The following is a 22825-nucleotide window of genomic DNA, read 5'->3' on the forward strand; positions in this document are numbered from 1 at the left end:
TGAGAGGGGAAGATGAAGATTTTCTGCACCCAGCATGCCTTGCGATATAATTAGGCAAATGAGGTGAGAGCCCGACCAATGCCACTTCACTCCGCTGAATGCCTCCTCATCTGCATAAAGAGATCACCTTCATGAACGAGCAGAGTGGCGCAGCGGAAGCGTGCTGGGCCCATAACCCAGAGGTCGATGGATCGAAACCATCCTCTGCTAATTTTGCTTGACTTTCCTTCCAAGGACCAAGCTGTCATTTCCACACTGCCAGAAAGGAAAAGCGCAAGCTTGTGCCAGCTATGTGAGAAAAGACTTCTCAACTATCTGTGTCTGTGTAATACAAGAGTGTTCGTGAAAGGATCAACCCTGTACTTTGAAAGTAAAGACACACAACTATAACCATAAATGACTGGTGGGAGCTTCACACAACTTTCTGGGCATGCTTTGAATTTCATTCTTCCCTTTTTTTTCTGCTCTTATCTATCTCCTGGGCATTTCATGGAATGTTCTCTCTTTCTCTTCCCTGCTTTGCTTCCCATGCTGCCTATATATGCTGATTTCTACTTTTTGTACTGTTGCATTTCATTTCTTCTCTTCTGCACAACTTTGTCCTTGGTTTCAATCCCCAGTTCCTTACCCTCTGCAAAAAACGTTCTACTACTTCTCATGTTGGTATCGAAACCAAATGCACCATTGAAGCTGTTGCAAGATAGTCATTGATTTCGGTAACGTAATATTTAGAACCGAGAGCACACACATCAGAGGGCGTTGGTGGTATAGTGGTGAGCATAGCTGCTTCCCAAGCAGTTGACCCGGGTTCGATTCCCGGCCAACGCAGTGAAAATGCTTATATATTCTGCAAGCAGGACATATTTTAATGCAACATGTCTCAAAATGGAAATTTCATGAACAGATTAATCAGCCATATATAAAAAAATAAACAAATACATAGGCAAACATCTCAATCGCACCTTCTGATACATTCATTGTCCTAATATATGATAAGTTTTATAAAGCAGAGTCACAACTCACATGTGCTGGTAATAAATATGTTACAGTGGGCAAACAATGGAAGGGCTGAGGCCCGACCAGACATTATAACTCCAACATCTCTATGTTAAAAAGCATTTCTAGGCAATATCTAGCCTCTGAAAAAAATATGCAAGATCCACCGATAAATCTGGCAAAAGTCCCTAACATTTTGTGCATACTTGTGCACTTACCAGAATGTAGCGCCACCTTGTAGCTGTCGAAGGTAATTGCTGCTCACAAAATGTTTTATCAGAAGGCAAGTTGAGAGGAATCCTAGAGGCAGATGTCCATGGAAAGAGCCGCTCACTGCAGCAGGAATGTTGGATGCTTCAAATTCGCAGAGTTTCCTGTCCAACGTCCACTCACGTCCCGAACGCTCCCAAACGCTCAAAAGCCTCACACCGGGCAAGCCCTCACCGGGTAGATCTCTGGCTCCCAGGTAAAGCCAAATCCTGAGCATGCTAGTGCTAGGATCACAGAGAGAGAGAGAGAGGGTTCATGACATGCTGTCTTGATAAAGGTCTGAAACGGCTAGTGCCTAAGAGTGTCTGACTTTCAGTTATGACTGATTGTGAGAGGGGAAGATGAAGTTTTTCTGTACCCAGCATGCCTTGCAATATACTTAGGCAAATGAGGTGAGAGCCGTACCAATCCCACGCTACTCTGCTTAATGCTCCCTATCTGCATAAAAAGAACACTTTCACAACAGAGCAGAGTGGCGCAGCGGAAGCGTGCTGGGCCCATAACCCAGAGGTCGATGGATCGAAACCATCCTCTGCTAATTTTGCTTGACTTTCCTTCCAAGGACCAAGCTGTCATTTCCACGCTGCCAGCAAGGAAAAGCACAAGCTTGTGCCAGCTATGTGAGAAAATACTTGTCAAATATCTGTGTCTGCTGAAATACAAGAGAGGGATCATCAAATGATCCACCCTGTACTTTGAAAGTAAAGAAACACAATAATAAGCATAAATGACTGGTGGGACCTTCAAACACTTTTATGGGCAGGCTTTGAATTTCATTCTTTCCTTTTTGTTCTGCTCTTATCTATCTCCTGGGCATTTAATTGAATGTTCTGTATTTCTCTTCCCTGTTTTGCTTCCCATGCTGCCTCTATATATTCTTATCTATTATTTGTAATGCAGCTTTCCATTCTTCTCTTCTGCACAGCTTTGTCCTTGGTTTCAATCCCAGTTCCTTACCCTCTGCAAAAAACTTTCTATTGCTTTTCATGTTGGTATCTAAACCAAATGCACCATTGAAGCTGGTGCAAGATAGTCATTGAACTCAGTATCCTAATGTTAAGAACCGAGAGCACACAGATCAGAGGGCGTTGGTGGTATAGTGGTGAGCATAGCTGCCTTCCAAGCAGTTGACCCGGGTTCGATTCCCGGCCAACGCAGTACAAATACTTATATATTCTGCAAGCAGGATATATTTTAATGCAACATGTCACAAAATGGAAATATAATGAACAGATTAATCAGCCGTTATATAAAAAATAAACAAATATGTAGGCAAGCATCTCAATCGCCCCTTCTGCTATATTCATTGTCCTAATATATGATAAGTTTCATAAAGCAGAGTCACCACTCACATGTGCTGGTAAAAAATATTTACAGTGGGCAGACAATGAAAGGGCTGAGGCCAGACCACACATTATAACTCCAGCATCTCTATGTTAAAAACCATTTCCTAGGCAATATCTAGCCTCTGAAAACAATATGCAAGATCCATCGAAAAATCTGGTGAAAGTCGCCAACATTTTGTGCATACTTGTGCCCTCAACTGAATGTAGCGCCACCTTGTAGACGTCGGAGGTAACTGCAGCTCAAAAAATGTTTCATCAGCGGGCAAGTTTAGAGGAATCCAAAAGGCAGATGTCCATGGAAAGAGCCCCCGACTGCAGCAGGAAGGTTGGATGCTTCAAATTTGCATAGTTTCCAGTCCAACGTCCTCTCATGTACCGAACGCTCCCAACGCTCAAAAGCCTTACACCGGGCAAACCCTCACCGGGTAGATCTCTGGCTTCCAGGTAAAGCCAAATCCTGAGCATGCTAGCACTAGGATCACAGAGAGAGAGAGACAGAGAGTGTCGGAGAGCTGCTGTCTTGATAAAGGCCTGAAACGGCTAGTGCCTAAGAGGGTCTGGACTATCAGTTATGACTGATTGTGAGAGGGGAAGATGAAGATTTTCTGCACCCAGCATGCCTTGCGATATAATTAGGCAAATGAGGTGAGAGCCCGACCAATCCCACTTCACTCCGCTGAATGCCTCCTCATCTGCATAAAGAGATCACTTTCACGAACGAGCAGAGTGGCGCAGCGGAAGCGTGCTGGGCCCATAACCCAGAGGTCGATGGATCGAAACCATCCTCTGCTAATTTTGCTTGACTTTCCTTCCAAGGACCAAGCTGTCATTTCCACACTGCCAGAAAGGAAAAGCGCAAGCTTGTGCCAGCTATGTGAGAAAAGACTTCTCAACTATCTGTGTCTGTGTAATACAAGAGTGTTCGTGAAAGGATCAACCCTGTACTTTGAAAGTAAAGACACACAACTATAACCATAAATGACTGGTGGGAGCTTCACACAACTTTCTGGGCATGCTTTGAATTTCATTCTTCCCTTTTTTTTCTGCTCTTATCTATCTCCTGGGCATTTCATGGAATGTTCTCTCTTTCTCTTCCCTGCTTTGCTTCCCATGCTGCCTATATATGCTGATTTCTACTATTTGTACTGTTGCATTTCATTTCTTCTCTTCTGCACAACTTTGTCCTTGGTTTCAATCCCCAGTTCCTTACCCTCTGCAAAAAACGTTCTACTACTTCTCATGTTGGTATCGAAACCAAATGCACCATTGAAGCTGTTGCAAGATAGTCATTGATTTCGGGAACGTAATATTTAGAACCGAGAGCACACACATCAGAGGGCGTTGGTGGTATAGTGGTGAGCATAGCTGCTTCCCAAGCAGTTGACCCGGGTTCGATTCCCGGCCAACGCAGTGAAAATGCTTATATATTCTGCAAGCAGGACATATTTTAATGCAACATGTCTCAAAATGGAAATTTCATGAACAGATTAATCAGCCATATATAAAAAAATAAACAAATACATAGGCAAACATCTCAATCGCACCTTCTGATACATTCATTGTCCTAATATATGATAAGTTTTATAAAGCAGAGTCACAACTCACATGTGCTGGTAATAAATATGTTACAGTGGGCAAACAATGGAAGGGCTGAGGCCCGACCAGACATTATAACTCCAACATCTCTATGTTAAAAAGCATTTCTAGGCAATATCTAGCCTCTGAAAAAAATATGCAAGATCCACCGATAAATCTGGCAAAAGTCCCTAACATTTTGTGCATACTTGTGCACTTACCAGAATGTAGCGCCACCTTGTAGCTGTCGAAGGTAATTGCTGCTCACAAAATGTTTTATCAGAAGGCAAGTTGAGAGGAATCCTAGAGGCAGATGTCCATGGAAAGAGCCGCTCACTGCAGCAGGAATGTTGGATGCTTCAAATTCGCAGAGTTTCCTGTCCAACGTCCACAACGCTCCCAAACGCTCAAAAGCCTCACACCGGGCAAGCCCTCACCGGGTAGATCTCTGGCTCCCAGGTAAAGCCAAATCCTGAGCATGCTAGTGCTAGGATCACAGAGAGAGAGAGAGAGGGTTCATGACATGCTGTCTTGATAAAGGTCTGAAACGGCTAGTGCCTAAGAGTGTCTGACTTTCAGTTATGACTGATTGTGAGAGGGGAAGATGAAGTTTTTCTGTACCCAGCATGCCTTGCAATATACTTAGGCAAATGAGGTGAGAGCCGTACCAATCCCACGCTACTCTGCTTAATGCTCCCTATCTGCATAAAAAGAACACTTTCACAACAGAGCAGAGTGGCGCAGCGGAAGCGTGCTGGGCCCATAACCCAGAGGTCGATGGATCGAAACCATCCTCTGCTAATTTTTCTTGACTTTCCTTCCAAGGACCAAGCTGTCATTTCCACGCTGCCAGCAAGGAAAAGCACAAGCTTGTGCCAGCTATGTGAGAAAATACTTGTCAAATATCTGTGTCTGCTGAAATACAAGAGAGGGATCATCAAATGATCCACCCTGTACTTTGAAAGTAAAGACACACAATAATAAGCATAAATGACTGGTGGGACCTTCAAACACTTTTATGGGCAGGCTTTGAATTTCATTCTTTCCTTTTTGTTCTGCTCTTATCTATCTCCTGGGCATTTAATTGAATGTTCTGTATTTCTCTTCCCTGTTTTGCTTCCCATGCTGCCTCTATATATTCTTATCTATTATTTGTAATGCAGCTTTCCATTCTTCTCTTCTGCACAGCTTTGTCCTTGGTTTCAATCCCAGTTCCTTACCCTCTGCAAAAAACTTTCTATTGCTTTTCATGTTGGTATCTAAACCAAATGCACCATTGAAGCTGGTGCAAGATAGTCATTGAACTCAGGATCCTAATGTTAAGAACCGAGAGCGCACAGATCAGAGGGCGTTGGTGGTATAGTGGTGAGCATAGCTGCCTTCCAAGCAGTTGACCCGGGTTCGATTCCCGGCCAACGCAGTACAAATACTTATATATTCTGCAAGCAGGATATATTTTAATGCAACATGTCACAAAATGGAAATATAATGAACAGATTAATCAGCCGTTATATAAAAAATAAACAAATATGTAGGCAAGCATCTCAATCGCCCCTTCTGCTATATTCATTGTCCTAATATATGATAAGTTTCATAAAGCAGAGTCACCACTCACATGTGCTGGTAAAAAATATTTACAGTGGGCAGACAATGAAAGGGCTGAGGCCCGACCACACATTATAACTCCAGCATCTCTATGTTAAAAACCATTTCCTAGGCAATATCTAGCCTCTGAAAACAATATGCAAGATCCATCGATAAATCTGGTGAAAGTCGCCAACATTTTGTGCATACTTGTGCCCTCACCTGAATGTAGCGCCACCTTGTAGACGTCGGAGGTAACTGCAGCTCAAAAAATGTTTCATCAGAGGGCAAGTTTAGAGGAATCCAAAAGGCAGATGTCCATGGAAAGAGCCCCCGACTGCAGCAGGAAGGTTGGATGCTTCAAATTTGCATAGTTTCCAGTCCAACGTCCTCTCATGTACCGAACGCTCCCAAACGCTCAAAAGCCTTACACCGGGCAAGCCCTCACCGGGTAGATCTCTGGCTCCCAGGTAAAGCCAAATCCTGAGCATGCTAGCACTAGGATCACAGAGAGAGAGAGACAGAGAGTGTTGGAGAGCTGCTGTCTTGATAAAGGCCTGAAACGGCTAGTGCGTAAGAGGGTCTGGACTATCAGTTATGACTGATTGTGAGAGGGGAAGATGAAGATTTTCTGCACCCAGCATGCCTTGCGATATAATTAGGCAAATGAGGTGAGAGCCCGACCAATGCCACTTCACTCCGCTGAATGCCTCCTCATCTGCATAAAGAGATCACCTTCATGAACGAGCAGAGTGGCGCAGCGGAAGCGTGCTGGGCCCATAACCCAGAGGTCGATGGATCGAAACCATCCTCTGCTAATTTTGCTTGACTTTCCTTCCAAGGACCAAGCTGTCATTTCCACACTGCCAGAAAGGAAAAGCGCAAGCTTGTGCCAGCTATGTGAGAAAAGACTTCTCAACTATCTGTGTCTGTGTAATACAAGAGTGTTCGTGAAAGGATCAACCCTGTACTTTGAAAGTAAAGACACACAACTATAACCATAAATGACTGGTGGGAGCTTCACACAACTTTCTGGGCATGCTTTGAATTTCATTCTTCCCTTTTTTTTCTGCTCTTATCTATCTCCTGGGCATTTCATGGAATGTTCTCTCTTTCTCTTCCCTGCTTTGCTTCCCATGCTGCCTATATATGCTGATTTCTACTTTTTGTACTGTTGCATTTCATTTCTTCTCTTCTGCACAACTTTGTCCTTGGTTTCAATCCCCAGTTCCTTACCCTCTGCAAAAAACGTTCTACTACTTCTCATGTTGGTATCGAAACCAAATGCACCATTGAAGCTGTTGCAAGATAGTCATTGATTTCGGTAACGTAATATTTAGAACCGAGAGCACACACATCAGAGGGCGTTGGTGGTATAGTGGTGAGCATAGCTGCTTCCCAAGCAGTTGACCCGGGTTCGATTCCCGGCCAACGCAGTGAAAATGCTTATATATTCTGCAAGCAGGACATATTTTAATGCAACATGTCTCAAAATGGAAATTTCATGAACAGATTAATCAGCCATATATAAAAAAATAAACAAATACATAGGCAAACATCTCAATCGCACCTTCTGATACATTCATTGTCCTAATATATGATAAGTTTTATAAAGCAGAGTCACAACTCACATGTGCTGGTAATAAATATGTTACAGTGGGCAAACAATGGAAGGGCTGAGGCCCGACCAGACATTATAACTCCAACATCTCTATGTTAAAAAGCATTTCTAGGCAATATCTAGCCTCTGAAAAAAATATGCAAGATCCACCGATAAATCTGGCAAAAGTCCCTAACATTTTGTGCATACTTGTGCACTTACCAGAATGTAGCGCCACCTTGTAGCTGTCGAAGGTAATTGCTGCTCACAAAATGTTTTATCAGAAGGCAAGTTGAGAGGAATCCTAGAGGCAGATGTCCATGGAAAGAGCCGCTCACTGCAGCAGGAATGTTGGATGCTTCAAATTCGCAGAGTTTCCTGTCCAACGTCCACTCACGTCCCGAACGCTCCCAAACGCTCAAAAGCCTCACACCGGGCAAGCCCTCACCGGGTAGATCTCTGGCTCCCAGGTAAAGCCAAATCCTGAGCATGCTAGTGCTAGGATCACAGAGAGAGAGAGAGAGGGTTCATGACATGCTGTCTTGATAAAGGTCTGAAACGGCTAGTGCCTAAGAGTGTCTGACTTTCAGTTATGACTGATTGTGAGAGGGGAAGATGAAGTTTTTCTGTACCCAGCATGCCTTGCAATATACTTAGGCAAATGAGGTGAGAGCCGTACCAATCCCACGCTACTCTGCTTAATGCTCCCTATCTGCATAAAAAGAACACTTTCACAACAGAGCAGAGTGGCGCAGCGGAAGCGTGCTGGGCCCATAACCCAGAGGTCGATGGATCGAAACCATCCTCTGCTAATTTTGCTTGACTTTCCTTCCAAGGACCAAGCTGTCATTTCCACGCTGCCAGCAAGGAAAAGCACAAGCTTGTGCCAGCTATGTGAGAAAATACTTGTCAAATATCTGTGTCTGCTGAAATACAAGAGAGGGATCATCAAATGATCCACCCTGTACTTTGAAAGTAAAGACACACAATAATAAGCATAAATGACTGGTGGGACCTTCAAACACTTTTATGGGCAGGCTTTGAATTTCATTCTTTCCTTTTTGTTCTGCTCTTATCTATCTCCTGGGCATTTAATTGAATGTTCTGTATTTCTCTTCCCTGTTTTGCTTCCCATGCTGCCTCTATATATTCTTATCTATTATTTGTAATGCAGCTTTCCATTCTTCTCTTCTGCACAGCTTTGTCCTTGGTTTCAATCCCAGTTCCTTACCCTCTGCAAAAAACTTTCTATTGCTTTTCATGTTGGTATCTAAACCAAATGCACCATTGAAGCTGGTGCAAGATAGTCATTGAACTCAGGATCCTAATGTTAAGAACCGAGAGCGCACAGATCAGAGGGCGTTGGTGGTATAGTGGTGAGCATAGCTGCCTTCCAAGCAGTTGACCCGGGTTCGATTCCCGGCCAACGCAGTACAAATACTTATATATTCTGCAAGCAGGATATATTTTAATGCAACATGTCACAAAATGGAAATATAATGAACAGATTAATCAGCCGTTATATAAAAAATAAACAAATATGTAGGCAAGCATCTCAATCGCCCCTTCTGCTATATTCATTGTCCTAATATATGATAAGTTTCATAAAGCAGAGTCACCACTCACATGTGCTGGTAAAAAATATTTACAGTGGGCAGACAATGAAAGGGCTGAGGCCAGACCACACATTATAACTCCAGCATCTCTATGTTAAAAACCATTTCCTAGGCAATATCTAGCCTCTGAAAACAATATGCAAGATCCATCGAAAAATCTGGTGAAAGTCGCCAACATTTTGTGCATACTTGTGCCCTCAACTGAATGTAGCGCCACCTTGTAGACGTCGGAGGTAACTGCAGCTCAAAAAATGTTTCATCAGCGGGCAAGTTTAGAGGAATCCAAAAGGCAGATGTCCATGGAAAGAGCCCCCGACTGCAGCAGGAAGGTTGGATGCTTCAAATTTGCATAGTTTCCAGTCCAACGTCCTCTCATGTACCGAACGCTCCCAACGCTCAAAAGCCTTACACCGGGCAAACCCTCACTGGGTAGATCTCTGGCTTCCAGGTAAAGCCAAATCCTGAGCATGCTAGCACTAGGATCACAGAGAGAGAGAGACAGAGAGTGTCGGAGAGCTGCTGTCTTGATAAAGGCCTGAAACGGCTAGTGCCTAAGAGGGTCTGGACTATCAGTTATGACTGATTGTGAGAGGGGAAGATGAAGATTTTCTGCACCCAGCATGCCTTGCGATATAATTAGGCAAATGAGGTGAGAGCCCGACCAATCCCACTTCACTCCGCTGAATGCCTCCTCATCTGCATAAAGAGATCACTTTCACGAACGAGCAGAGTGGCGCAGCGGAAGCGTGCTGGGCCCATAACCCAGAGGTCGATGGATCGAAACCATCCTCTGCTAATTTTGCTTGACTTTCCTTCCAAGGACCAAGCTGTCATTTCCACACTGCCAGAAAGGAAAAGCGCAAGCTTGTGCCAGCTATGTGAGAAAAGACTTCTCAACTATCTGTGTCTGTGTAATACAAGAGTGTTCGTGAAAGGATCAACCCTGTACTTTGAAAGTAAAGACACACAACTATAACCATAAATGACTGGTGGGAGCTTCACACAACTTTCTGGGCATGCTTTGAATTTCATTCTTCCCTTTTTTTTCTGCTCTTATCTATCTCCTGGGCATTTCATGGAATGTTCTCTCTTTCTCTTCCCTGCTTTGCTTCCCATGCTGCCTATATATGCTGATTTCTACTATTTGCACTGTTGCATTTCATTTCTTCTCTTCTGCACAACTTTGTCCTTGGTTTCAATCCCCAGTTCCTTACCCTCTGCAAAAAACGTTCTACTACTTCTCATGTTGGTATCGAAACCAAATGCACCATTGAAGCTGTTGCAAGATAGTCATTGATTTCGGGAACGTAATATTTAGAACCGAGAGCACACACATCAGAGGGCGTTGGTGGTATAGTGGTGAGCATAGCTGCTTCCCAAGCAGTTGACCCGGGTTCGATTCCCGGCCAACGCAGTGAAAATGCTTATATATTCTGCAAGCAGGACATATTTTAATGCAACATGTCTCAAAATGGAAATTTCATGAACAGATTAATCAGCCATATATAAAAAAATAAACAAATACATAGGCAAACATCTCAATCGCACCTTCTGATACATTCATTGTCCTAATATATGATAAGTTTTATAAAGCAGAGTCACAACTCACATGTGCTGGAAATAAATATGTTACAGTGGGCAAACAATGGAAGGGCTGAGGCCCGGCCAGACATTATAACTCCAACATCTCTATGTTAAAAAGCATTTCTAGGCAATATCTAGCCTCTGAAAAAAATATGCAAGATCCACCGATAAATCTGGCAAAAGTCCCTAACATTTTGTGCATACTTGTGCACTTACCAGAATGTAGCGCCACCTTGTAGCTGTCGAAGGTAATTGCTGCTCACAAAATGTTTTATCAGAAGGCAAGTTGAGAGGAATCCTAGAGGCAGATGTCCATGGAAAGAGCCGCTCACTGCAGCAGGAATGTTGGATGCTTCAAATTTGCATAGTTTCCAGTCCAACGTCCTCTCATGTACCGAACGCTCCCAAACGCTCAAAAGCCTCGCCCTCACCGGGTAGATCTCTGGCTCCCAGGTAAAGCCAAATCCTGAGCATGCTAGTGCTAGGATCACAGAGAGAGAGAGAGAGGGTTCATGACATGCTGTCTTGATAAAGGTCTGAAACGGCTAGTGCCTAAGAGTGTCTGACTTTCAGTTATGACTGATTGTGAGAGGGGAAGATGAAGTTTTTCTGTACCCAGCATGCCTTGCAATATACTTAGGCAAATGAGGTGAGAGCCGTACCAATCCCACGCTACTCTGCTTAATGCTCCCTATCTGCATAAAAAGAACACTTTCACAACAGAGCAGAGTGGCGCAGCGGAAGCGTGCTGGGCCCATAACCCAGAGGTCGATGGATCGAAACCATCCTCTGCTAATTTTTCTTGACTTTCCTTCCAAGGACCAAGCTGTCATTTCCACGCTGCCAGCAAGGAAAAGCACAAGCTTGTGCCAGCTATGTGAGAAAATACTTGTCAAATATCTGTGTCTGCTGAAATACAAGAGAGGGATCATCAAATGATCCACCCTGTACTTTGAAAGTAAAGACACACAATAATAAGCATAAATGACTGGTGGGACCTTCAAACACTTTTATGGGCAGGCTTTGAATTTCATTCTTTCCTTTTTGTTCTGCTCTTATCTATCTCCTGGGCATTTAATTGAATGTTCTGTATTTCTCTTCCCTGTTTTGCTTCCCATGCTGCCTCTATATATTCTTATCTATTATTTGTAATGCAGCTTTCCATTCTTCTCTTCTGCACAGCTTTGTCCTTGGTTTCAATCCCAGTTCCTTACCCTCTGCAAAAAACTTTCTATTGCTTTTCATGTTGGTATCTAAACCAAATGCACCATTGAAGCTGGTGCAAGATAGTCATTGAACTCAGGATCCTAATGTTAAGAACCGAGAGCGCACAGATCAGAGGGCGTTGGTGGTATAGTGGTGAGCATAGCTGCCTTCCAAGCAGTTGACCCGGGTTCGATTCCCGGCCAACGCAGTACAAATACTTATATATTCTGCAAGCAGGATATATTTTAATGCAACATGTCACAAAATGGAAATATAATGAACAGATTAATCAGCCGTTATATAAAAAATAAACAAATATGTAGGCAAGCATCTCAATCGCCCCTTCTGCTATATTCATTGTCCTAATATATGATAAGTTTCATAAAGCAGAGTCACCACTCACATGTGCTGGTAAAAAATATTTACAGTGGGCAGACAATGAAAGGGCTGAGGCCCGACCACACATTATAACTCCAGCATCTCTATGTTAAAAACCATTTCCTAGGCAATATCTAGCCTCTGAAAACAATATGCAAGATCCATCGATAAATCTGGTGAAAGTCGCCAACATTTTGTGCATACTTGTGCCCTCACCTGAATGTAGCGCCACCTTGTAGACGTCGGAGGTAACTGCAGCTCAAAAAATGTTTCATCAGAGGGCAAGTTTAGAGGAATCCAAAAGGCAGATGTCCATGGAAAGAGCCCCCGACTGCAGCAGGAAGGTTGGATGCTTCAAATTTGCATAGTTTCCAGTCCAACGTCCTCTCATGTACCGAACGCTCCCAAACGCTCAAAAGCCTTACACCGGGCAAGCCCTCACCGGGTAGATCTCTGGCTCCCAGGTAAAGCCAAATCCTGAGCATGCTAGCACTAGGATCACAGAGAGAGAGAGACAGAGAGTGTTGGAGAGCTGCTGTCTTGATAAAGGCCTGAAACGGCTAGTGCGTAAGAGGGTCTGGACTATCAGTTATGACTGATTGTGAGAGGGGAAGATGAAGATTTTCTGCACCCAGCATGCCTTGCGATATAATTAGGCAAATGAGGTGAGAGCCCGACCAATGCCACTTCACTCCGCTGAATGCCTCCTCATCTGCATAAAGAGATCACCTTCATGAACGAGCAGAGTGGCGCAGCGGAAGCGTGCTGGGCCCATAACCCAGAGGTCGATGGATCGAAACCATCCTCTGCTAATTTTGCTTGACTTTCCTTCCAAGGACCAAGCTGTCATTTCCACACTGCCAGAAAGGAAAAGCGCAAGCTTGTGCCAGCTATGTGAGAAAAGACTTCTCAACTATCTGTGTCTGTGTAATACAAGAGTGTTCGTGAAAGGATCAACCCTGTACTTTGAAAGTAAAGACACACAACTATAACCATAAATGACTGGTGGGAGCTTCACACAACTTTCTGGGCATGCTTTGAATTTCATTCTTCCCTTTTTTTTCTGCTCTTATCTATCTCCTGGGCATTTCATGGAATGTTCTCTCTTTCTCTTCCCTGCTTTGCTTCCCATGCTGCCTATATATGCTGATTTCTACTTTTTGTACTGTTGCATTTCATTTCTTCTCTTCTGCACAACTTTGTCCTTGGTTTCAATCCCCAGTTCCTTACCCTCTGCAAAAAACGTTCTACTACTTCTCATGTTGGTATCGAAACCAAATGCACCATTGAAGCTGTTGCAAGATAGTCATTGATTTCGGGAACGTAATATTTAGAACCGAGAGCACACACATCAGAGGGCGTTGGTGGTATAGTGGTGAGCATAGCTGCTTCCCAAGCAGTTGACCCGGGTTCGATTCCCGGCCAACGCAGTGAAAATGCTTATATATTCTGCAAGCAGGACATATTTTAATGCAACATGTCTCAAAATGGAAATTTCATGAACAGATTAATCAGCCATATATAAAAAAATAAACAAATACATAGGCAAACATCTCAATCGCACCTTCTGATACATTCATTGTCCTAATATATGATAAGTTTTATAAAGCAGAGTCACAACTCACATGTGCTGGTAATAAATATGTTACAGTGGGCAAACAATGGAAGGGCTGAGGCCCGACCAGACATTATAACTCCAACATCTCTATGTTAAAAAGCATTTCTAGGCAATATCTAGCCTCTGAAAAAAATATGCAAGATCCACCGATAAATCTGGCAAAAGTCCCTAACATTTTGTGCATACTTGTGCACTTACCAGAATGTAGCGCCACCTTGTAGCTGTCGAAGGTAATTGCTGCTCACAAAATGTTTTATCAGAAGGCAAGTTGAGAGGAATCCTAGAGGCAGATGTCCATGGAAAGAGCCGCTCACTGCAGCAGGAATGTTGGATGCTTCAAATTCGCAGAGTTTCCTGTCCAACGTCCACAACGCTCCCAAACGCTCAAAAGCCTCACACCGGGCAAGCCCTCACCGGGTAGATCTCTGGCTCCCAGGTAAAGCCAAATCCTGAGCATGCTAGTGCTAGGATCACAGAGAGAGAGAGAGAGGGTTCATGACATGCTGTCTTGATAAAGGTCTGAAACGGCTAGTGCCTAAGAGTGTCTGACTTTCAGTTATGACTGATTGTGAGAGGGGAAGATGAAGTTTTTCTGTACCCAGCATGCCTTGCAATATACTTAGGCAAATGAGGTGAGAGCCGTACCAATCCCACGCTACTCTGCTTAATGCTCCCTATCTGCATAAAAAGAACACTTTCACAACAGAGCAGAGTGGCGCAGCGGAAGCGTGCTGGGCCCATAACCCAGAGGTCGATGGATCGAAACCATCCTCTGCTAATTTTTCTTGACTTTCCTTCCAAGGACCAAGCTGTCATTTCCACGCTGCCAGCAAGGAAAAGCACAAGCTTGTGCCAGCTATGTGAGAAAATACTTGTCAAATATCTGTGTCTGCTGAAATACAAGAGAGGGATCATCAAATGATCCACCCTGTACTTTGAAAGTAAAGACACACAATAATAAGCATAAATGACTGGTGGGACCTTCAAACACTTTTATGGGCAGGCTTTGAATTTCATTCTTTCCTTTTTGTTCTGCTCTTATCTATCTCCTGGGCATTTAATTGAATGTTCTGTATTTCTCTTCCCTGTTTTGCTTCCCATGCTGCCTCTATATATTCTTATCTATTATTTGTAATGCAGCTTTCCATTCTTCTCTTCTGCACAGCTTTGTCCTTGGTTTCAATCCCAGTTCCTTACCCTCTGCAAAAAACTTTCTATTGCTTTTCATGTTGGTATCTAAACCAAATGCACCATTGAAGCTGGTGCAAGATAGTCATTGAACTCAGGATCCTAATGTTAAGAACCGAGAGCGCACAGATCAGAGGGCGTTGGTGGTATAGTGGTGAGCATAGCTGCCTTCCAAGCAGTTGACCCGGGTTCGATTCCCGGCCAACGCAGTACAAATACTTATATATTCTGCAAGCAGGATATATTTTAATGCAACATGTCACAAAATGGAAATATAATGAACAGATTAATCAGCCGTTATATAAAAAATAAACAAATATGTAGGCAAGCATCTCAATCGCCCCTTCTGCTATATTCATTGTCCTAATATATGATAAGTTTCATAAAGCAGAGTCACCACTCACATGTGCTGGTAAAAAATATTTACAGTGGGCAGACAATGAAAGGGCTGAGGCCCGACCACACATTATAACTCCAGCATCTCTATGTTAAAAACCATTTCCTAGGCAATATCTAGCCTCTGAAAACAATATGCAAGATCCATCGATAAATCTGGTGAAAGTCGCCAACATTTTGTGCATACTTGTGCCCTCACCTGAATCTAGCGCCACCTTGTAGACGTCGGAGGTAACTGCAGCTCAAAAAATGTTTCATCAGAGGGCAAGTTTAGAGGAATCCAAAAGGCAGATGTCCATGGAAAGAGCCCCCGACTGCAGCAGGAAGGTTGGATGCTTCAAATTTGCATAGTTTCCAGTCCAACGTCCTCTCATGTACCGAACGCTCCCAAACGCTCAAAAGCCTTACACCGGGCAAGCCCTCACCGGGTAGATCTCTGGCTCCCAGGTAAAGCCAAATCCTGAGCATGCTAGCACTAGGATCACAGAGAGAGAGAGACAGAGAGTGTTGGAGAGCTGCTGTCTTGATAAAGGCCTGAAACGGCTAGTGCGTAAGAGGGTCTGGACTATCAGTTATGACTGATTGTGAGAGGGGAAGATGAAGATGTTCTGCACCCAGCATGCCTTGCGATATAATTAGGCAAATGAGGTGAGAGCCCGACCAATGCCACTTCACTCCGCTGAATGCCTCCTCATCTGCATAAAGAGATCACCTTCATGAACGAGCAGAGTGGCGCAGCGGAAGCGTGCTGGGCCCATAACCCAGAGGTCGATGGATCGAAACCATCCTCTGCTAATTTTGCTTGACTTTCCTTCCAAGGACCAAGCTGTCATTTCCACACTGCCAGAAAGGAAAAGCGCAAGCTTGTGCCAGCTATGTGAGAAAAGACTTCTCAACTATCTGTGTCTGTGTAATACAAGAGTGTTCGTGAAAGGATCAACCCTGTACTTTGAAAGTAAAGACACACAACTATAACCATAAATGACTGGTGGGAGCTTCACACAACTTTCTGGGCATGCTTTGAATTTCATTCTTCCCTTTTTTTCTGCTCTTATCTATCTCCTGGGCATTTCATGGAATGTTCTCTCTTTCTCTTCCCTGCTTTGCTTCCCATGCTGCCTATATATGCTGATTTCTACTTTTTGTACTGTTGCATTTCATTTCTTCTCTTCTGCACAACTTTGTCCTTGGTTTCAATCCCCAGTTCCTTACCCTCTGCAAAAAACGTTCTACTACTTCTCATGTTGGTATCGAAACCAAATGCACCATTGAAGCTGTTGCAAGATAGTCATTGATTTCGGTAACGTAATATTTAGAACCGAGAGCACACACATCAGAGGGCGTTGGTGGTATAGTGGTGAGCATAGCTGCTTCCCAAGCAGTTGACCCGGGTTCGATTCCCGGCCAACGCAGTGAAAATGCTTATATATTCTGCAAGCAGGACATATTTTAATGCAACATGTCTCAAAATGGAAATTTCATGAACAGATTAATCAGCCATATATAAAAAAATAAACAAATACATAGGCAAACATCTCAATCGCACCTTCTGATACATTCATTGTCCTAATATATGATAAGTTTTATAAAGCAGAGTCACAACTCACATGTGCTGGTAATAAATATGTTACAGTGGGCAAACAATGGAAGGGCTGAGGCCCGACCAGACATTATAACTCCAACATCTCTATGTTAAAAAGCATTTCTAGGCAATATCTAGCCTCTGAAAAAAATATGCAAGATCCACTGATAAATCTGGCAAAAGTCCCTAACATTTTGTGCATACTTGTGCACTTACCAGAATGTAGCGCCACCTTGTAGCTGTCGAAGGTAATTGCTGCTCACAAAATGTTTTATCAGAAGGCAAGTTGAGAGGAATCCTAGAGGCAGATGTCCATGGAAAGAGCCGCTCACTGCAGCAGGAATGTTGGATGCTTCAAATTCGCAGAGTTTCCTGTCCAACGTCCACTCACGTCCCGAACGCTCCCAAACGCTCAAAAGCCTCACACCGGGCAAGCCCTCACCGGGTAGATCTCTGGCTCCCAGGTAAAGCCAAATCCTGAGCATGCTAGTGCTAGGATCACAGAGAGAGAGAGAGAGGGTTCATGACATGCTGTCTTGATAAAGGTCTGAAACGGCTAGTGCCTAAGAGTGTCTGACTTTCAGTTATGACTGATTGTGAGAGGGGAAGATGAAGTTTTTCTGTACCCAGCATGCCTTGCAATATACTTAGGCAAATGAGGTGAGAGCCGTACCAATCCCACGCTACTCTGCTTAATGCTCCCTATCTGCATAAAAAGAACACTTTCACAACAGAGCAGAGTGGCGCAGCGGAAGCGTGCTGGGCCCATAACCCAGAGGTCGACGGATCGAAACCATCCTCTGCTAATTTTGCTTGACTTTCCTTCCAAGGACCAAGCTGTCATTTCCACGCTGCCAGCAAGGAAAAGCACAAGCTTGTGCCAGCTATGTGAGAAAATACTTGTCAAATATCTGTGTCTGCTGAAATACAAGAGAGGGATCATCAAATGATCCACCCTGTACTTTGAAAGTAAAGACACACAATAATAAGCATAAATGACTGGTGGGACCTTCAAACACTTTTATGGGCAGGCTTTGAATTTCATTCTTTCCTTTTTGTTCTGCTCTTATCTATCTCCTGGGCATTTAATTGAATGTTCTGTATTTCTCTTCCCTGTTTTGCTTCCCATGCTGCCTCTATATATTCTTATCTATTATTTGTAATGCAGCTTTCCATTCTTCTCTTCTGCACAGCTTTGTCCTTGGTTTCAATCCCAGTTCCTTACCCTCTGCAAAAAACTTTCTATTGCTTTTCATGTTGGTATCTAAACCAAATGCACCATTGAAGCTGGTGCAAGATAGTCATTGAACTCAGGATCCTAATGTTAAGAACCGAGAGCGCACAGATCAGAGGGCGTTGGTGGTATAGTGGTGAGCATAGCTGCCTTCCAAGCAGTTGACCCGGGTTCGATTCCCGGCCAACGCAGTACAAATACTTATATATTCTGCAAGCAGGATATATTTTAATGCAACATGTCACAAAATGGAAATATAATGAACAGATTAATCAGCCGTTATATAAAAAATAAACAAATATGTAGGCAAGCATCTCAATCGCCCCTTCTGCTATATTCATTGTCCTAATATATGATAAGTTTCATAAAGCAGAGTCACCACTCACATGTGCTGGTAAAAAATATTTACAGTGGGCAGACAATGAAAGGGCTGAGGCCCGACCACACATTATAACTCCAGCATCTCTATGTTAAAAACCATTTCCTAGGCAATATCTAGCCTCTGAAAACAATATGCAAGATCCATCGATAAATCTGGTGAAAGTCGCCAACATTTTGTGCATACTTGTGCCCTCACCTGAATGTAGCGCCACCTTGTAGACGTCGGAGGTAACTGCAGCTCAAAAAATGTTTCATCAGAGGGCAAGTTTAGAGGAATCCAAAAGGCAGATGTCCATGGAAAGAGCCCCCGACTGCAGCAGGAAGGTTGGATGCTTCAAATTTGCATAGTTTCCAGTCCAACGTCCTCTCATGTACCGAACGCTCCCAAACGCTCAAAAGCCTTACACCGGGCAAGCCCTCACCGGGTAGATCTCTGGCTCCCAGGTAAAGCCAAATCCTGAGCATGCTAGCACTAGGATCACAGAGAGAGAGAGACAGAGAGTGTTGGAGAGCTGCTGTCTTGATAAAGGCCTGAAACGGCTAGTGCGTAAGAGGGTCTGGACTATCAGTTATGACTGATTGTGAGAGGGGAAGATGAAGATTTTCTGCACCCAGCATGCCTTGCGATATAATTAGGCAAATGAGGTGAGAGCCCGACCAATGCCACTTCACTCCGCTGAATGCCTCCTCATCTGCATAAAGAGATCACCTTCATGAACGAGCAGAGTGGCGCAGCGGAAGCGTGCTGGGCCCATAACCCAGAGGTCGATGGATCGAAACCATCCTCTGCTAATTTTGCTTGACTTTCCTTCCAAGGACCAAGCTGTCATTTCCACACTGCCAGAAAGGAAAAGCGCAAGCTTGTGCCAGCTATGTGAGAAAAGACTTCTCAACTATCTGTGTCTGTGTAATACAAGAGTGTTCGTGAAAGGATCAACCCTGTACTTTGAAAGTAAAGACACACAACTATAACCATAAATGACTGGTGGGAGCTTCACACAACTTTCTGGGCATGCTTTGAATTTCATTCTTCCCTTTTTTTTCTGCTCTTATCTATCTCCTGTGCATTTCATGGAATGTTCTCTCTTTCTCTTCCCTGCTTTGCTTCCCATGCTGCCTATATATGCTGATTTCTACTTTTTGTACTGTTGCATTTCATTTCTTCTCTTCTGCACAACTTTGTCCTTGGTTTCAATCCCCAGTTCCTTACCCTCTGCAAAAAACGTTCTACTACTTCTCATGTTGGTATCGAAACCAAATGCACCATTGAAGCTGTTGCAAGATAGTCATTGATTTCGGGAACGTAATATTTAGAACCGAGAGCACACACATCAGAGGGCGTTGGTGGTATAGTGGTGAGCATAGCTGCTTCCCAAGCAGTTGACCCGGGTTCGATTCCCGGCCAACGCAGTGAAAATGCTTATATATTCTGCAAGCAGGACATATTTTAATGCAACATGTCTCAAAATGGAAATTTCATGAACAGATTAATCAGCCATATATAAAAAAATAAACAAATACATAGGCAAACATCTCAATCGCACCTTCTGATACATTCATTGTCCTAATATATGATAAGTTTTATAAAGCAGAGTCACAACTCACATGTGCTGGTAATAAATATGTTACAGTGGGCAAACAATGGAAGGGCTGAGGCCCGACCAGACATTATAACTCCAACATCTCTATGTTAAAAAGCATTTCTAGGCAATATCTAGCCTCTAAAAAAAATATGCAAGATCCACCGATAAATCTGGCAAAAGTCCCTAACATTTTGTGCATACTTGTGCACTTACCAGAATGTAGCGCCACCTTGTAGCTGTCGAAGGTAATTGCTGCTCACAAAATGTTTTATCAGAAGGCAAGTTGAGAGGAATCCTAGAGGCAGATGTCCATGGAAAGAGCCGCTCACTGCAGCAGGAATGTTGGATGCTTCAAATTCGCAGAGTTTCCTGTCCAACGTCCACTCACGTCCCGAACGCTCCCAAACGCTCAAAAGCCTCACACCGGGCAAGCCCTCACCGGGTAGATCTCTGGCTCCCAGGTAAAGCCAAATCCTGAGCATGCTAGTGCTAGGATCACAGAGAGAGAGAGAGAGGGTTCATGACATGCTGTCTTGATAAAGGTCTGAAACGGCTAGTGCCTAAGAGTGTCTGACTTTCAGTTATGACTGATTGTGAGAGGGGAAGATGAAGTTTTTCTGTACCCAGCATGCCTTGCAATATACTTAGGCAAATGAGGTGAGAGCCGTACCAATCCCACGCTACTCTGCTTAATGCTCCCTATCTGCATAAAAAGAACACTTTCACAACAGAGCAGAGTGACGCAGCGGAAGCGTGCTGGGCCCATAACCCAGAGGTCGATGGATCGAAACCATCCTCTGCTAATTTTGCTTGACTTTCCTTCCAAGGACCAAGCTGTCATTTCCACGCTGCCAGCAAGGAAAAGCACAAGCTTGTGCCAGCTATGTGAGAAAATACTTGTCAAATATCTGTGTCTGCTGAAATACAAGAGAGGGATCATCAAATGATCCACCCTGTACTTTGAAAGTAAAGACACACAATAATAAGCATAAATGACTGGTGGGACCTTCAAACACTTTTATGGGCAGGCTTTGAATTTCATTCTTTCCTTTTTGTTCTGCTCTTATCTATCTCCTGGGCATTTAATTGAATGTTCTGTATTTCTCTTCCCTGTTTTGCTTCCCATGCTGCCTCTATATATTCTTATCTATTATTTGTAATGCAGCTTTCCATTCTTCTCTTCTGCACAGCTTTGTCCTTGGTTTCAATCCCAGTTCCTTACCCTCTGCAAAAAACTTTCTATTGCTTTTCATGTTGGTATCTAAACCAAATGCACCATTGAAGCTGGTGCAAGATAGTCATTGAACTCAGGATCCTAATGTTAAGAACCGAGAGCGCACAGATCAGAGGGCGTTGGTGGTATAGTGGTGAGCATAGCTGCCTTCCAAGCAGTTGACCCGGGTTCGATTCCCGGCCAACGCAGTACAAATACTTATATATTATGCAAGCAGGATATATTTTAATGCAACATGTCACAAAATGGAAATATAATGAACAGATTAATCAGCCGTTATATAAAAAATAAACAAATATGTAGGCAAGCATCTCAATCGCCCCTTCTGCTATATTCATTGTCCTAATATATGATAAGTTTCATAAAGCAGAGTCACCACTCACATGTGCTGGTAAAAAATATTTACAGTGGGCAGACAATGAAAGGGCTGAGGCCAGACCACACATTATAACTCCAGCATCTCTATGTTAAAAACCATTTCCTAGGCAATATCTAGCCTCTGAAAACAATATGCAAGATCCATCGAAAAATCTGGTGAAAGTCGCCAACATTTTGTGCATACTTGTGCCCTCAACTGAATGTAGCGCCACCTTGTAGACGTCGGAGGTAACTGCAGCTCAAAAAATGTTTCATCAGCGGGCAAGTTTAGAGGAATCCAAAAGGCAGATGTCCATGGAAAGAGCCCCCGACTGCAGCAGGAAGGTTGGATGCTTCAAATTTGCATAGTTTCCAGTCCAACGTCCTCTCATGTACCGAACGCTCCCAACGCTCAAAAGCCTTACACCGGGCAAACCCTCACTGGGTAGATCTCTGGCTTCCAGGTAAAGCCAAATCCTGAGCATGCTAGCACTAGGATCACAGAGAGAGAGAGACAGAGAGTGTCGGAGAGCTGCTGTCTTGATAAAGGCCTGAAACGGCTAGTGCCTAAGAGGGTCTGGACTATCAGTTATGACTGATTGTGAGAGGGGAAGATGAAGATTTTCTGCACCCAGCATGCCTTGCGATATAATTAGGCAAATGAGGTGAGAGCCCGACCAATCCCACTTCACTCCGCTGAATGCCTCCTCATCTGCATAAAGAGATCACTTTCACGAACGAGCAGAGTGGCGCAGCGGAAGCGTGCTGGGCCCATAACCCAGAGGTCGATGGATCGAAACCATCCTCTGCTAATTTTGCTTGACTTTCCTTCCAAGGACCAAGCTGTCATTTCCACACTGCCAGAAAGGAAAAGCGCAAGCTTGTGCCAGCTATGTGAGAAAAGACTTCTCAACTATCTGTGTCTGTGTAATACAAGAGTGTTCGTGAAAGGATCAACCCTGTACTTTGAAAGTAAAGACACACAACTATAACCATAAATGACTGGTGGGAGCTTCACACAACTTTCTGGGCATGCTTTGAATTTCATTCTTCCCTTTTTTTTCTGCTCTTATCTATCTCCTGGGCATTTCATGGAA

The 22825-nt window shown here is 43.7% G+C and overlaps 27 non-coding genes across 27 annotated transcripts; all 27 read left to right on the forward strand.

The window, feature by feature from the left end:
* The first annotated feature begins 138 nt into the window (after nucleotides 1–138).
* TRNAM-CAU (transfer RNA methionine (anticodon CAU)) lies at nucleotides 139–210 on the forward strand. The gene has a single exon. It is a non-coding gene; the product is annotated as a tRNA-Met (tRNA).
* Nucleotides 211–756: 546 nt separating this feature from the next.
* Nucleotides 757–828, forward strand: TRNAG-CCC (transfer RNA glycine (anticodon CCC)). The gene has a single exon. It is a non-coding gene; the product is annotated as a tRNA-Gly (tRNA).
* A 904-nt stretch (nucleotides 829–1732) lies between these two features.
* On the forward strand, nucleotides 1733–1804 carry TRNAM-CAU (transfer RNA methionine (anticodon CAU)). Its single transcript has one exon. It is a non-coding gene; the product is annotated as a tRNA-Met (tRNA).
* Nucleotides 1805–2351: 547 nt separating this feature from the next.
* TRNAG-UCC (transfer RNA glycine (anticodon UCC)) lies at nucleotides 2352–2423 on the forward strand. The gene has a single exon. It is a non-coding gene; the product is annotated as a tRNA-Gly (tRNA).
* A 909-nt stretch (nucleotides 2424–3332) lies between these two features.
* Nucleotides 3333–3404, forward strand: TRNAM-CAU (transfer RNA methionine (anticodon CAU)). Its single transcript has one exon. It is a non-coding gene; the product is annotated as a tRNA-Met (tRNA).
* A 546-nt stretch (nucleotides 3405–3950) lies between these two features.
* On the forward strand, nucleotides 3951–4022 carry TRNAG-CCC (transfer RNA glycine (anticodon CCC)). The gene has a single exon. It is a non-coding gene; the product is annotated as a tRNA-Gly (tRNA).
* An 894-nt stretch (nucleotides 4023–4916) lies between these two features.
* On the forward strand, nucleotides 4917–4988 carry TRNAM-CAU (transfer RNA methionine (anticodon CAU)). The gene has a single exon. It is a non-coding gene; the product is annotated as a tRNA-Met (tRNA).
* Nucleotides 4989–5535: 547 nt separating this feature from the next.
* Nucleotides 5536–5607, forward strand: TRNAG-UCC (transfer RNA glycine (anticodon UCC)). The gene has a single exon. It is a non-coding gene; the product is annotated as a tRNA-Gly (tRNA).
* A 910-nt stretch (nucleotides 5608–6517) lies between these two features.
* On the forward strand, nucleotides 6518–6589 carry TRNAM-CAU (transfer RNA methionine (anticodon CAU)). Its single transcript has one exon. It is a non-coding gene; the product is annotated as a tRNA-Met (tRNA).
* Nucleotides 6590–7135: 546 nt separating this feature from the next.
* TRNAG-CCC (transfer RNA glycine (anticodon CCC)) lies at nucleotides 7136–7207 on the forward strand. Its single transcript has one exon. It is a non-coding gene; the product is annotated as a tRNA-Gly (tRNA).
* A 904-nt stretch (nucleotides 7208–8111) lies between these two features.
* Nucleotides 8112–8183, forward strand: TRNAM-CAU (transfer RNA methionine (anticodon CAU)). Its single transcript has one exon. It is a non-coding gene; the product is annotated as a tRNA-Met (tRNA).
* Nucleotides 8184–8730: 547 nt separating this feature from the next.
* TRNAG-UCC (transfer RNA glycine (anticodon UCC)) lies at nucleotides 8731–8802 on the forward strand. The gene has a single exon. It is a non-coding gene; the product is annotated as a tRNA-Gly (tRNA).
* A 909-nt stretch (nucleotides 8803–9711) lies between these two features.
* Nucleotides 9712–9783, forward strand: TRNAM-CAU (transfer RNA methionine (anticodon CAU)). Its single transcript has one exon. It is a non-coding gene; the product is annotated as a tRNA-Met (tRNA).
* Nucleotides 9784–10329: 546 nt separating this feature from the next.
* Nucleotides 10330–10401, forward strand: TRNAG-CCC (transfer RNA glycine (anticodon CCC)). Its single transcript has one exon. It is a non-coding gene; the product is annotated as a tRNA-Gly (tRNA).
* An 893-nt stretch (nucleotides 10402–11294) lies between these two features.
* TRNAM-CAU (transfer RNA methionine (anticodon CAU)) lies at nucleotides 11295–11366 on the forward strand. The gene has a single exon. It is a non-coding gene; the product is annotated as a tRNA-Met (tRNA).
* Nucleotides 11367–11913: 547 nt separating this feature from the next.
* On the forward strand, nucleotides 11914–11985 carry TRNAG-UCC (transfer RNA glycine (anticodon UCC)). The gene has a single exon. It is a non-coding gene; the product is annotated as a tRNA-Gly (tRNA).
* Nucleotides 11986–12895: 910 nt separating this feature from the next.
* Nucleotides 12896–12967, forward strand: TRNAM-CAU (transfer RNA methionine (anticodon CAU)). Its single transcript has one exon. It is a non-coding gene; the product is annotated as a tRNA-Met (tRNA).
* A 546-nt stretch (nucleotides 12968–13513) lies between these two features.
* On the forward strand, nucleotides 13514–13585 carry TRNAG-CCC (transfer RNA glycine (anticodon CCC)). Its single transcript has one exon. It is a non-coding gene; the product is annotated as a tRNA-Gly (tRNA).
* Nucleotides 13586–14479: 894 nt separating this feature from the next.
* Nucleotides 14480–14551, forward strand: TRNAM-CAU (transfer RNA methionine (anticodon CAU)). The gene has a single exon. It is a non-coding gene; the product is annotated as a tRNA-Met (tRNA).
* A 547-nt stretch (nucleotides 14552–15098) lies between these two features.
* Nucleotides 15099–15170, forward strand: TRNAG-UCC (transfer RNA glycine (anticodon UCC)). The gene has a single exon. It is a non-coding gene; the product is annotated as a tRNA-Gly (tRNA).
* Nucleotides 15171–16080: 910 nt separating this feature from the next.
* On the forward strand, nucleotides 16081–16152 carry TRNAM-CAU (transfer RNA methionine (anticodon CAU)). Its single transcript has one exon. It is a non-coding gene; the product is annotated as a tRNA-Met (tRNA).
* Nucleotides 16153–16697: 545 nt separating this feature from the next.
* TRNAG-CCC (transfer RNA glycine (anticodon CCC)) lies at nucleotides 16698–16769 on the forward strand. Its single transcript has one exon. It is a non-coding gene; the product is annotated as a tRNA-Gly (tRNA).
* A 1523-nt stretch (nucleotides 16770–18292) lies between these two features.
* On the forward strand, nucleotides 18293–18364 carry TRNAG-UCC (transfer RNA glycine (anticodon UCC)). The gene has a single exon. It is a non-coding gene; the product is annotated as a tRNA-Gly (tRNA).
* A 910-nt stretch (nucleotides 18365–19274) lies between these two features.
* On the forward strand, nucleotides 19275–19346 carry TRNAM-CAU (transfer RNA methionine (anticodon CAU)). The gene has a single exon. It is a non-coding gene; the product is annotated as a tRNA-Met (tRNA).
* A 546-nt stretch (nucleotides 19347–19892) lies between these two features.
* Nucleotides 19893–19964, forward strand: TRNAG-CCC (transfer RNA glycine (anticodon CCC)). Its single transcript has one exon. It is a non-coding gene; the product is annotated as a tRNA-Gly (tRNA).
* A 1523-nt stretch (nucleotides 19965–21487) lies between these two features.
* TRNAG-UCC (transfer RNA glycine (anticodon UCC)) lies at nucleotides 21488–21559 on the forward strand. The gene has a single exon. It is a non-coding gene; the product is annotated as a tRNA-Gly (tRNA).
* A 909-nt stretch (nucleotides 21560–22468) lies between these two features.
* TRNAM-CAU (transfer RNA methionine (anticodon CAU)) lies at nucleotides 22469–22540 on the forward strand. The gene has a single exon. It is a non-coding gene; the product is annotated as a tRNA-Met (tRNA).
* The last annotated feature ends 285 nt before the right edge of the window (nucleotides 22541–22825 follow it).

This window comes from Lissotriton vulgaris, unplaced genomic scaffold (assembly GCF_964263255.1).
Source record: "Lissotriton vulgaris unplaced genomic scaffold, aLisVul1.2 SCAFFOLD_975, whole genome shotgun sequence".
NCBI classification, from domain to species: Eukaryota; Metazoa; Chordata; class Amphibia; order Caudata; family Salamandridae; genus Lissotriton; species Lissotriton vulgaris.